The following is a 13,253-nucleotide window of genomic DNA, read 5'->3' as shown; positions in this document are numbered from 1 at the left end:
GCAGGGCTAAGCCACCAGCGCATCGCTTTACCTCAGCACAAGCCTTCCAAGCATAAGCACTCTAAGGCCTTGGCCAAGACTAAACATTTATCTCACCATGGCGCTCCTAAGAGGGCCCATTACGTTTCTGCTCCGTCCTTAGAGAAACCTGCACAAGAAACAATACCCACTCTTTTTCAATCCCCCTCTGTGTCGTCAGAGGACGAATTTGAAGGCTTCCCCAGTCAGACTCCACGTTCCGATGTCCCTCTGATTCCTCTGAATCCTCCAGTGCAGCCTCTTTTGCCTACACAAGAGCATCCTGTGCCCTCTGCTCCTCCTTCAGGGCTCCAGTTGTCTCCGGAATTCCTTTTACAGCTGGACTTAATCCTCAGTGGGGACCGGGACCTGGTGCGAGATGTAAGTGTTGTTGAACCGATTGGCAGCAGTGACCACAGTGCTATTAAATTAAACATACATGTAAACTGGCCAATTGCCAAGAAAATCCAACACGGTCACATTTGACTTCAAAAGAGGAAACTTCACAAAAATGAGGGGATTAGTAAAAAGAAAGCTGAAAAACAAAGTCCAGAGGGTCACATCACTCGAAAATGCTTGGAAGTTGTTTAAAAACACTATATTAGAAGCTCAACTGGAGTGCATACCACAGATCAGAAAAGGTACTGCCAGGGCCAAGAAGATGCCAGCATGGTTAACAAGCAAAGTCAAGGAAGCTCTTAGAGGCAAAAAGTCTTCCTTCAGAAAATGGAAGTCTTGTCCGAATGAAGAAAATAAAAAAGAACACAAACTCTGGCAAAAGAAATGCAAGAAGACAATAAGGGATGCTAAAAAAGAATTTGAGGAGCACATTGCTAAGAACATAAAAGCCAACAACAAAAAATTCTATAAATACATTCAAAGCAGGAGACCATCTAGGGAGACAATTGGACCCTTGGATGATAAGGGAGTCAAAGGTGTACTAAAGAACGATAAGGAGATTGCAGAGAAGCTAAATGAATTCTTTGCATCTGTCTTCACAGTGGAAGATATAGGTCAGATCCCTGAACCTGAACTAACATTTGCAGGAAGGGATTCTGAGGAACTGAGACAAATAGTGGTAACGAGAGAGGAAGTTCTAAGCTTAATGGACAATATAAAAACTGACAAATCACCGGGCCCGGATGGCATCCACCCGAGAGTTCTCAAAGAACTCAAAGGTGAAATTGCTGATCTGCTAACTAAAATATGTAACTTGTCCCTCGGGTCCTCCTCCGTGCCTGAGGACTGGAAAGTGGCAAATGTAACACCAATCTTCAAAAAGGGATCCAGAGGGGATCCCGGAAATTACAGGCCAGTTAGCTTCACTTCTGTCCCTGGAAAACTGGTAGAAAGTATTATTAAAGCTAGATTAACCAAGCACATAGAAGAACAAGCCTTGCTGAAGCAGAGCCAGCATGGCTTCTGCAAGGGAAAGTCCTGTCTCAGTAACCTATTAGAATTCTTTGAGAGTGTCAACAAGCATATAGATAGAGGTGATCCAGTGGACATAGTGTACTTAGACTTTCAAAAAGCGTTTGACAAGGTACCTCACCAAAGGCTTCTGAGGAAGCTTAGCAGTCATGGAATAAGAGGAGAGGTCCTCTTGTGGATAAGGAATTGGTTAAGAAGCAGAAAGCAGAGAGTAGGGATAAATGGACAGTTCTCCCAATGGAGGGCTGTAGAAAGTGGAGTCCCTCAAGGATCGGTATTGGGACCTGTACTTTTCAACTTGTTCATTAATGACCTAGAATTAGGAGTGAGCAGTGAAGTGGCCAAGTTTGCTGACGACACTAAATTGTTCAGGGTTGTTAAAACAAAAAGGGATTGCGAAGAGCTCCAAAAAGACCTCTCCAAACTGAGTGAATGGGCAGAAAAATGTCAAATGCAATTCAATATAAACAAGTGTAAAATTATGCATATTGGAGCAAAAAATCTTAATTTCACATATACGCTCATGGGGTCTGAACTGGCGGTGACCGACCAGGAGAGAGACCTCGGGGTTGTAGTGGACAGCACGATGAAAATGTCGACCCAGTGTGCGGCAGCTGTGAAAAAGGCAAATTCCATGCTAGGGATAATTAGGAAAGGTATTGAAAATAAAACAGCCGATATCATAATGCCGTTGTATAAATCTATGGTGCGGCCGCATTTGGAATACTGTGTACAGTTCTGGTCGCCTCATCTCAAAAAGGATATTATAGAGTTGGAAAAGGTTCAGAAGAGGGCAACCAGAATGATCAAGGGGATGGAGCAACTCCCTTACGAGGAAAGGTTGCAGCATTTGGGGCTTTTTAGTTTAGAGAAAAGGCGGGTCAGAGGAGACATGATAGAAGTGTATAAAATTATGCATGGCATTGAGAAAGTGGATAGAGAAAAGTTCTTCTCCCTCTCTCATAATACTAGAACTCGTGGACATTCAAAGAAGCTGAATGTTGGAAGATTCAGGACAGACAAAAGGAAGTACTTCTTTACTCAGCGTATAGTTAAACTATGGAATTTGCTCCCACAAGATGCAGTAATGGCCACCAGCTTGGATGGCTTTAAAAGAAGATTAGATAAATTCATGGAGGACAGGGCTATCAATGGCTACTAGCCGTGATGGCTGTGCTCTGCCACCCTAGTCAGAGGCAGCATGCTTCTGAAAACCAGTTGCCGGAAGCCTCAGGAGGGGAGAGTGTTCTTGCACTCGGGTCCTGCTTGCGGGCTTCCCCCAGGCACCTGGTTGGCCACTGTGAGAACAGGATGCTGGACTAGATGGGCCACTGGCCTGATCCAGCAGGCTCTTCTTATGTTCTTATGTTCTTATGAGAGGTACTAGGGTGTCTCTCCCAAGCTCAACTTCTGCCCCAAGCACAGCTGTCGCCCCAGCCCGGAGTTTCACGGCAGTCCAGCTCTGTAAGACAACCGGCTTGTTATGAGGATATCCCTCCCTCCTCGCCTAATCCGTTTGATGTTTCTAGAAGCAGACTTGCTGGCGAGCCCTCGGAGATGCAGGATTACTTACCTTTCCTGCAGGCTGATCCTGATGAGTGGAGTGGACAATCCGATCTAGATGAGGACTTCTCCTATCGCCTCTTCGACTCGGCTGATTACCCCCCACTCTCACGCAGGGTAATGGATACCCTGGGCATTCAACCTGCTCAAACACAACCTACCGCCCCCCCAGTCAAGGGCGCTAGAGTTCTAAAGTCCCCCAGATCAACGGATCATTTTATCCCTGTGCCAGATCCCATTTACAAGCTAGCCAGGGAAGAATGGGCCCACCCCTTGCGCCCACGTCGCTTCTCACTGTTGGCCAACAAACTGTACCCATTGGCCCCGGAATTTATGTCCTTCCTGAATGTCCCTGGGGTGGACCAGCCTATCTCCGATCTTGTGTCTCAATCTCTCCTTCCTAAAGAGGGAGAATCTCAGCTTAAAGACCCCTCTGAGAGGCAGCTTGACTTCATACTACGTAAAAACCACGAGGCATCTGCCCACTCCATCCGGGCCTCCGCCGCCGCCTCCATCTTCTCACGCGCCTCCATGATGTGGCTCGATGACCTGTTGGACGATCCCAATCCTGATCCAGCCAAGTTACGTAAAAGCCTACTCAAATTGCATAAAGCTGCTGCCTTCGTGGCTGATGCCACTTTGGACGCTACCCACCAAGGAGCACGAGCCCTTGCTGCTGAGATAGTTGCTTGACGAACCCTATGGCTCTGACATTGGGATGCCGACACTGCTGCCAGAACTAACCTGTCTATGGCCCCATACTCGGGCTCTATGCTCTTTGGTGATGATGCTCTTAAAGCAGTCTTGGTTGACCCCAAGGACAATCGTAAACCTACCTTGGCCACAGTCAAAAGGGATGACCGCAGACCCTTTCGGCGATTTACTCCTTACCGCTCCTTCCAGCCCTTTCGGGGGGGGCGGCCTGGCGGGCGGGGACGAGATGCCAGGTCCGCAGACTTTCGCTCCTCCAGGGCACCCTGGCCTAGACAACGCTTCCAGGGCAGACCCCAATATCAAAACAGGCAAGCCTCCTCCTCTTCCTATGGCAGAGGAGCCCATCAGCGTAGGCAGTTCTGACGTCATCCCCATAGGAGGCAGACTGGCCTCTTACGCAAGCTCCTGGCTCACTCTGACACACATTGCCTGGGTCAGGGCCATCTTCACCCAGGGGTACAACATAGAATTTTGGCGGACCCCCCTGGACAGATTTTGCCTCTCCCCCATCTCCAAGTCACGCAGGACGGTTATGCAGGATGCCCTACATCATCTGCTAGACATAGCCGCTATAGAGCCAGTTCCTCCATCCGAAAGGCTGCAAGGCGTCTACTCCGTCCTCTTCGCGGTTCCCAAGCGAGATTCTTCATGGAGAGCGGTCTTAGACCTCAAGTTTGTCAACCGCTTTGTCAAGTACCGCCGCTTCAAGATGGAGTCACTGGCCTCAATTGTGGAAGCTCTGCAACAAGGGGATTTCCTAGCATCCGTCGACTTGAAGGATGCCTACTTACACATCCCAATCTGCCCGGCTCACAGACGTTTCCTCAGATTTTCCCTCGGCCAACACCACTTCCAGTACTGCGCTATGCCGTTCGGCCTTACATCGGCTCCTCGAGTCTTTACCAAAGTGATGGCCACCATGGTGGCCTTTCTCCGCCTACAGGGGGTGCATATTTACCCCTACCTGGACGACCTTCTCCTCCGAGCGTGCTCCCGGGACCTAGCCGACTGACAGCTCCAGTTCACTCTAGATGCCCTAACTTCGCACGGCTGGCTAGTCAACGTGGAAAAGTCATCTGCAGCCAACCCAGCGCCTCCTACACCTGGGAGCCATACTGGACATGTCCCTAGCCATGATCTTCCTGTTGCCAGACCGTATCGCCTCCATCACAGCCATGGCAACCTTTCTGACTCATCGTTCAAGGGCAGACATCATGCTTCTGGCCCAGATGCTAGGAATGCTGGTCTCCACCATTCATATTGTCCCATGGGCTCGACATCACATGAGAACTTTACAATGGGCCCTCCTACCCTTCCAGGAGGACATTGCCAAGTCCAATCACCGCGTGATTCCGCTGGGACCCTCTCTGAGGGCATTTTTCCGCTGGTGGACTGTGACGGCACATCTCAGCAAGGGTACACCCTTCAGGGAGCCTGTCAGGGTTATCATCACTATAGATGCCAGCCTATCAGGCTGGGGAGCACACTGCAACGCCAGCTTTGTCCAGGGAGTGTGGTCCCCAGCAGACCTAACTCACAACATAAACTGGTTGGAGCTAAGGGCGGTTCATCTCGCCCTTCGACATTTCCAGGCCACTGTTCTCCCTGCAGCACGTGCTGATCCGAACGGACAACGTTTGCGTGAAATCTCATCTCAACAGGCAGGGGGTGACCAGGTCCAGAGCTCTTCAGGCAGAGGTGGCCCAAATCTTTGGCTGTGTCAGGCCCAGGATGTGACTCAGGAACCAGACCAACGATTGTAGTTAATTCGTGTTTTATTAGGGTAATGTCCAAACAAAGACTGCGTTTTCTCATGAATCAATACAGGGATACAGGTCCTGCAGCATTGGGAGAAAGTTGACAGAGCAAGGGACTTCTTCCCGCCTGTTCTTTAAGAAGGGGCCAAACGGGCGCGCAATCTTTCGCTCCTCCTTAACTGCCCCTCAGGTACTGCCCGCCTTCCCCCCTTCTCTCCTGTCTTTTCAGCTGTCTGCATGTGCGCGGTGAGGGGGGAAGCATCACCCCCTCCTCTTCTGAAGTTTCCGATTCCAGGATGGGGGATAGGGGAGGGGCTGATGGTAAACTGCCTCCCCGCTTTTCAGCTGTGAGCAGCCCTCCCTCTTCCCTCTCTTGCTCTGAGCCTGAAAGAGGGGGAGGCATGAGAATGTCCAGGGAGGGCTCAGGCTCCCCGTTGCTAAGCAACCTTATCACTGGCAGTTCCTCTGTTTCGTCTTCGCTCCAAAGGGGGGAAGTTCCTCCCCCTTCCCTCTGCCATCCATCCGAATACTCTTCTCCCAACTCTCCGGGATCCAGCTCCCCGGGATTGGGACCCCAGCTCTGCCTTCCGACACCATCCCCCCTCCCAGGCTGTGCCCCCTTCCCCTTGTCTGGCTTGGGACGGTGGGGAAAACGTTGATGGAAAAGTTTTACCAATTCTGGAGCATGCACATCAGCTGCATCTTCCCATGATCTGTCAGCCACCCCATAGCCTTTCCAGTGAATCAAGTACTGCAGCTTGTGGCGTCTGATCCTGGAATCTAAGATCTCCTCAACTTCAAACTCAAGCTGCTCATTTACCAGGAGTGGAGCTCCGGGAGGTTCCTCCGGCCGTAACTCACTGGGAGGGGCGGCTTTCGTTAAGAGGGATCGATGGAACACAGGATGTATTTTAAACGTGTCAGGCAGCTTCAGTCGGTACGCCACGGGATTGATTTGAGTTTCTATTTTGAAAGGACCCACCCTCTTGTCTTGTAATTTTCTGCATTTGCCCGGCATCTGGAGGAAGCGGGTGGACAGCCATACCTGGTCTCCCGGTTGAAGGGGGGGGCCCTCCTTCCTGTGCAGGTCAGCAACTCGCTTGTACTCCGTTTTGGCTTCGTTTAACTGCTGTTTCAGTGTCTGTTGCGCCGCTTGCAATTCCTTAAGGAAGTTCTCAGCTGCCGGTACCAGCATTCCTTCTGAGCTGCTTGGAAAGACTTTAGGATGGAATCCATAATTAGCGAAGAACGGGGTTTGTTGAGTGCTGGAGTGCAGAGAATTGTTGTAGGCGAACTCTGCAAAATGCAAATATGATACCCAGTCAGTCTGTTGATAGGACACATAACTTCGTAAATATCTTTCCAAAACGGCGTTCAAGCGTTCCGTCTGCCCATCTGTCTGGGGGTGATGGGCGGAGGAGAGTTTTAATTCCGTCTGCAACTGTTTCCACATTGCTCTCCAAAATTTGGCTGTGAACTGAGTTCCTCGGTCTGAGACTACGCTGTTTGGCAATCCATGCAGCCGGTAGACTTCTTTGATGAATAACTTGGCCGTTTCTTTAGCCTCTAAGGCCCCTGCACAAGGAAGAAAGTGTGCCATTTTGGTAAGTAGATCCACCACTACTAAGATGGCTGTCATTCCTTGGGACTTGGGTAGATCAGTTATAAAATCCATGGAGAGGTCCTTCCAGGGTTCGTGTGGGACAGGCAACGGTTGTAACAGTCCTGCTGGTGTCCCTGTTTGTGTTTTTGTCTGCAGACAGACAGAGCAGGACTTTACATAACTCTCAATATCCCGACGCATTTTAGGCCACCAGAAGTCCTTGGCCACGTTCTGAATGGTCTTGTAAATCCCAAAGTGTCCCGCTGTGATGGAATCATGACACTGGCGTAGGATTCTGAGCCTTAATTCCCCTTCTGGCACATATCTGGCGGTTTTGAACCATAACAGTCTATTTCTCCAGTGAAAGGTTACTTCTGAGTCTTGACCTTGTCCCGTCTCCTGCTGATATTTTAGCATGTCTGCATCTTCTTGTTGTGCCTTTTTGAGTTCCTCTTCCCATGAAGGCTGGCATACTCCCAACGTTAATTTCTCTGGCGGGATTACGTACTGAGGCTGGTCCTCAGATTCACTTTCTTTGTATTGTGGCTGTCTGGATAAGGCATCCGCTCTCTGGTTTTTGGCTTGGGCATGGTAAGTAATCTGGAAGTTAAACCTAGTGAAGAACTGGGACCATCTTATCTGTCTCTGGTTCAGCTTTCTGGCTGTTTGGAGGCTTTCAAGATTCTTGTGGTCGGAGCGCACTTCAATTCGATGAGAGGTCCCCTCTAGGTATTGTCTCCAGTTTTCAAAAGAGTCCTTGATGGCCAGCAGCTCCTTCTCCCAAACTGTGTAGTTCTTCTCTGCAGGCTTTAACTTCCGAGAGAAGTACGCACAGGGGTGCAGCTCCTTCCCTTCTTGGTCTAATTGTAGCAGGACCCCCCCGATGGCAAAATATGAAGCATCTGCTTCCACTACGAAAGGGCGGTTCGGATCAGCAAAGCGCAGAATGGGCTCAGTAGCAAACCTTCTCTTCAGCTCCTCAAAGGCCTCGGTGGCGTTCTCTGTCCATTGAAACTTCTTCTTCCCCCTTAAACAGTCAGTCAGAGGAGCTGTTAATTTGGAAAACCCTGGAATGAACTTTCTGTAATAATTGGCAAACCCCAAAAACCGTTGTACATCCTTTTTGGTGACAGGTTGTCCCCAGTCCAATATGCAGCTTACTTTCCCTGGGTCCATCTCCACGCCTTCCGCTGAGATTCGATATCCAAGGAAGTCTAGAGACTTGAGGTCAAATCCACATTTCTCTAATTTAGCATACAGGTGATTTTCTCTCAGTCTCTTCAACACCGTCTTCACATGCTGCTCGTGGTCTTCCTGGTTCTATGAGAACACCAGGATATCATCTAAGTAACAGATTACATACGTGTCCAACAAGTCTCTAAATACGTCGTTCATGAATTTTTGAAAAATTCCTGGCCTTCCACAAAGCCCGAACGGCATGACCAGGTATTCATACTGTCCGTAAGCGGTCAAGAATCCTGTTTTCCATTCATCTCCCTCCTTCATTCTGATCAGATTGTACGCTCCTCTCAAATCCAACTTCGTGAAGATTTTTGCAGAGCGCAGTCGGTCCAGCAACTCTGAGATCAGGGGCAGCGGGTAGCTGTTGGGGATGGTGATCTGGTTCAATGCGTGATAGTTGTTACAGGGTCTGAGTTCCCCCCCTTCTTTTTCACAAACAATAGTGGCGCTCCAGCAGGGGATTGTGAGGGGCGTATGAATCCTCGCCTCAGGTTTTTATCCAGGAATTCCTTCAGGGCCTCCCTCTCATTCTCTGTGAGAGAGTAGATTCTCCCTGATGGGATGCTGGCTCCTGGCACTAGATCAATCGCACAGTCGTAAGGGTGGTGGGGGGGTAAAGTCTCTGCCTCTTTTTCATCAAACACATCTTTGAATTCTTCATACTTTGGCGGCAGGGTCACTTGCTCGATCTCTTGCACTGCCCCTGCTAAGGTGTTCTTGATTTCTTCAGGTTGACAGTTCTCCTGGCAATACTGTGAGGTGAACCACACCACCGCCTCCTTCCAACTTATTTTGGGTTCATGCTTTGCTAGCCAGGGCATTCCCAGAATCACCTCAAAGTTCGAGAGATCTGACACGTATAGCGAAATGAACTCTTCGTGCCCAGGGATTTGAAGTTTCACTTCCTCCGTGGCTTGTGTCACCCCTCCTGATTTCAGGGGTCTCCCATCGATAGTCTCCACAGCTAGGGGAGCGTCCAGTTTCCACCGGGAAATTCCATGACGCTTGACTAACTTTGCATCAATAAAATTTGTGGAGGCTCCACTGTCAATTAAGGCAGTGGAATTAAACACCACTCCTCTGGAAGTTGTAATCCGAATAGGCAAGACCAACACCCCCTTTGAGGGAGGTTGGATCGTTGGGGGGCCTTTATACAACGCTGCCCCCAGTCCACCGGCCTGCATGTGGACTGGGTGTTCTAGTTTCCCGACGGCTCGGCTTTCCCCCCTTTCAGTCCACAGTCTCTGGCCACATGGCCCGGCTTTGAACAATAAAAGCATAAGCATTCCCGGCGGCGTCTTTCCTTTTCTTCTTCCAACAGTCTTGTCCTAGCCCCTCCCTGTCCCTCAGTTGCATTACCTGCCATCCCTGCAGTGGGAAGGGTCTTGTTGTGGGATGCCGAGGCTGAGTATCTCGGGACCTCCTGCTTCCTTTCCAGGCACCTTCCTTCCATCCGGTGATCTACCTGTAGGCATAGCCGGATGAGCCCTGGTAGGTCAGCGGGGGGGGGGGAGGTCCTGGCCAACTCATCCAGGATTTCAGCATTTAATCCACTCCGGTACATAAACATCAGGGCGGCGTCATTGTAACCAGTTTCCTGGGACAGAATTTTAAAAGCGTTAGTGTACTCGGAAACAGTCCCTTTAGCTTGCTTCAGAGCGCCTAGTTGCTGCGCTACTGTTTCAGCCCTTTGCGGGTCTTGAAACATCTCGGTCATCTCCTGTATAAATCCTCTGTACCTTCCTAAGACAGTATCCTTTCTCACGAGATACGGAGTCACCCATTTTGCAGCTTCTCCCTCCAGGAGGCTAATCATGAAAGCTACTTTAGCCCCATTGTCTGGAAATTCCGTGTGCCTGACATCCAGATATAACTCACATTGAGCCACGAAGGTTGCCAACTGATCACTTTGTCCCGCGTATTTTGGGGGCAATCCAATGGGAACCTTTACTACGGCAGCTGGAGGGGCTGTTCGCATCTGGTCTATCGTGGCCTTCAAGGTTTGATTATCCGTCTTCAGCGCCTTGACTGCTGCTAGCAGGGCTTGGACATCCGTCTGCAAATCAGCTACCTTAGTCCTCAGGAGTTCCACTTCTTCCGTCTCAGAAGTGGGGTTCGTCCCCCCCGCTGCTCCCTTTGACATCTTGTCCCAGTCAAGTGAAGAGAGCGTTGAGGGTGATTTAGGTGGCTCTGTCAAGCTGTCAGGCTCAGGATGTGACTCAGGAACCAGACCAACGATTGTAGTTAATTCGTGTTTTATTAGGGTAATGTCCAAACAAAGACTGCGTTTTCTCATGAATCAATACAGGGATACAGGTCCTGCGGCATTGGGAGAAAGTTGACAGAGCAAGGGACTTCTTCCCGCCTGTTCTTTAAGAAGGGGCCAAACGGGCGCGCAATCTTTCGCTCCTCCTTAACTGCCCCTCAGGTACTGCCCGCCTTCCCCCCCTTCTCTCCTGTCTTTTCAGCTGTCTGCGTGTGCGCGGTGAGGGGGGAAGCATCACCCCCTCCTCTTCTGAAGTTTCCGATTCCAGGATGGGGGATAGGGGAGGGGCTGATGGTAAACTGCCTCCCCGCTTTTCGGCTGTGAGCAGCCCTCCCTCTTCCCCCTCTTGCTCTGAGCCTGAAAGAGGGGGAGGCGTGAGAATGTCCAGGGAGGGCTGAGGCTCCCCGTTGCTAAGCGACCTTATCACTGGCAGTTCCTCTGTTTCGTCTTCGCTCCAAAGGGGGGAAGTTCCTCCCCCTTCCCTCTGCCATCCATCCGAATACTCTTCTCCCAACTCTCCGGGATCCAGCTCCCCGGGATTGGGACCCCAGCTCTGCCTTCCGACAGGCTGGGCCGAAAAACACCTACTATCTATACGGGCGGAACACCTCAGCGGGCTGCTGAATGTCACTGCCGATTGGCTCAGCAGGCAGCATGTATGCCCGGGAGAGTGGAAGCTCCATCCAGCAGTGTTCGACCTGCTCCAACTCAGATTCGGCGCCCTCTTGGTGGACCTCTTTGCATCGAGCCACAACTGCCAGCTGCCTCGCTTCTTCTCGAGGTACCTGGAGCCAACGGCGGAAGCAGTGGATGCATTGACGGCACCTTGGCCAGACGGCCTCCTGTACGCCTTCCCTCCGATCTCCTTACTGGGCAAGACACTGATGAAGCTCCGGCACGAGGGGGCTCGGCTTCTCCTGATAGCTCCGTACTGGCCTCGCCGACCTTGGTTCTCAGATCTTCTCTCACTGTCAGTCGTGGATCCCTGGATCCTCCCTGTCAGGCCGGATCTTCTAGTGCAGGGACCAGTTTGGCATCCGGATCCGGCCTGGCTGAGTTTGACGGCCTGGCTTTTGAACGGCAGCACCTGACCACCGCGGGACTTTCCCAGGGAGTGGTGGATACTATTCTAGCATCAAGACGACCGTCGACAAATCGCATTTATCGGAGTACGTGGTGCGCATTTTCCAAATGGTGCTCCTCTAAGGGCTTTCCAGCTTCTCAAGCCGCTGTTCAGCACGTTCTCCAGTTCTTATACAGAGGACTGTCTAAGGGACTGCGGCCGAACACCCTGTGTCGCTATGCTTCCACCATCTCTTCCATACTGTCCGTCTCCTTATGGACTGCCCCTTTGGGCGCTCATCCACTCATCAAACGCTTTTTAAGAGGAGCCGCCCGCCTCTCACCAGCTGTGCGCCACTACTTTCCTTCCTGGAGCCTCTCGAAGGTCCTGCAAGCCCTACAGCGCCCTCCGTTTGAACCGCTTGCCTCAGCGCCGCTCAGACGGTTAACTTTCAAGGTCCTGTTCCTTGTTGCCATTACCTCAGCGAGATGGATCTCAGAACTACACGCCCTGTCCTCGGCCCGTCATCTCTGCATTTTTCATAAGGATTCTGTGGTCTTGCGACCGGATCCATCCTTCTGCCCCAAGATCAACTCTTTATTTCACTGTAGCCAGGACATTGTGCTTCTGTCATTCTGCCCAAAGCCTGTGCATCCCCTGGAAAAGGCCTGGCATTCGCTGGATGTTCGGAGAGCCCTCAAACTGTATCTATCTCGCACCCAAGACATTAGGCAGACAGATTCCTTATTCGTATCCTTTCACCCTAGGACCTTGGGGAAAAAGGTCTCCAAATCCACATTGTCCTGCTGGTTGCGGGCCTGCATTGCCCTGGCTTATCAGTCCCTTAACCTTCCAGTGCCGGCTAACATTACGGCTCACTCCACCAGATCAGCGGCCACTTTGCTGCGTTTCTAACTAATGCACCCCTTGCAGATATATGTAGGGCTGCGGTTTGGTCTACTCCTAACTCTTTTGTGAAGCATTATAAGATCGACAGATATGCTTCTGCTGACGCCTCCTTCGGGAGACGTGTCCTCCAACATGGCCTTTCTGAATAGTAAGCTGTGTGTAGTCCCTTCCGATTAGGGGGCTGCATTGGTACATCCCAAGTTGATAGCAGGCTACCTGTGGAAAATGGTCCATTGGACTCACCTGAAGGGTGATTTTCACAGGTATGCCTGCCATCACGTCCCTCCCTTGTGGGGGTCTCTGGTTGATTGGTTCCATCTTTATAGTCTATTTGTCGTAAGTTGTTGTGCCTTGCTCTGTTTTCCCTCGGTTAAAACCTCTATGCTTAGGTTGCAAGTTCTGTGTTTTCCATGTTGCCATGCTTTTTCTCCGTTTTCCTTGCTGTTTGGGCCTGCGGCCTCTGTTCTTTTCAGATATGCCACTTCGGACTCGTCCCTAATGAAATGGAGTGGGAGGGGCCCGAGGCCCAGCTTTTAACTTGAGTGCATTCTTGCCTTCGGACACTAGATGGCAGTAAAGCCCAAGTTGATGGCAGGCGTACCTGTGAAAATCACCCTTCAGGTGAGTCCAATGGACCATTTATGAGCCATGCATCTGAACCACGGGGGACCACCAGCAAAGACTCCC

The 13,253-nt window shown here is 50.8% G+C and overlaps 1 protein-coding gene across 3 annotated transcripts in view; it reads left to right on the top strand.

Moving 5' to 3' along the window:
- Positions 1–13,253, top strand: part of EXOC4 (exocyst complex component 4) — a 572,497-nt gene that overhangs the window by 115,301 nt on the left and 443,943 nt on the right. The window lies entirely within an intron of this gene.

The sequence above is a fragment of the Rhineura floridana genome, chromosome 8 (assembly GCF_030035675.1).
Source record: "Rhineura floridana isolate rRhiFlo1 chromosome 8, rRhiFlo1.hap2, whole genome shotgun sequence".
In the NCBI taxonomy this organism is placed as follows: Eukaryota; Metazoa; Chordata; class Lepidosauria; order Squamata; family Rhineuridae; genus Rhineura; species Rhineura floridana.
This window is presented reverse-complemented; position numbering and strand designations above follow the sequence as displayed.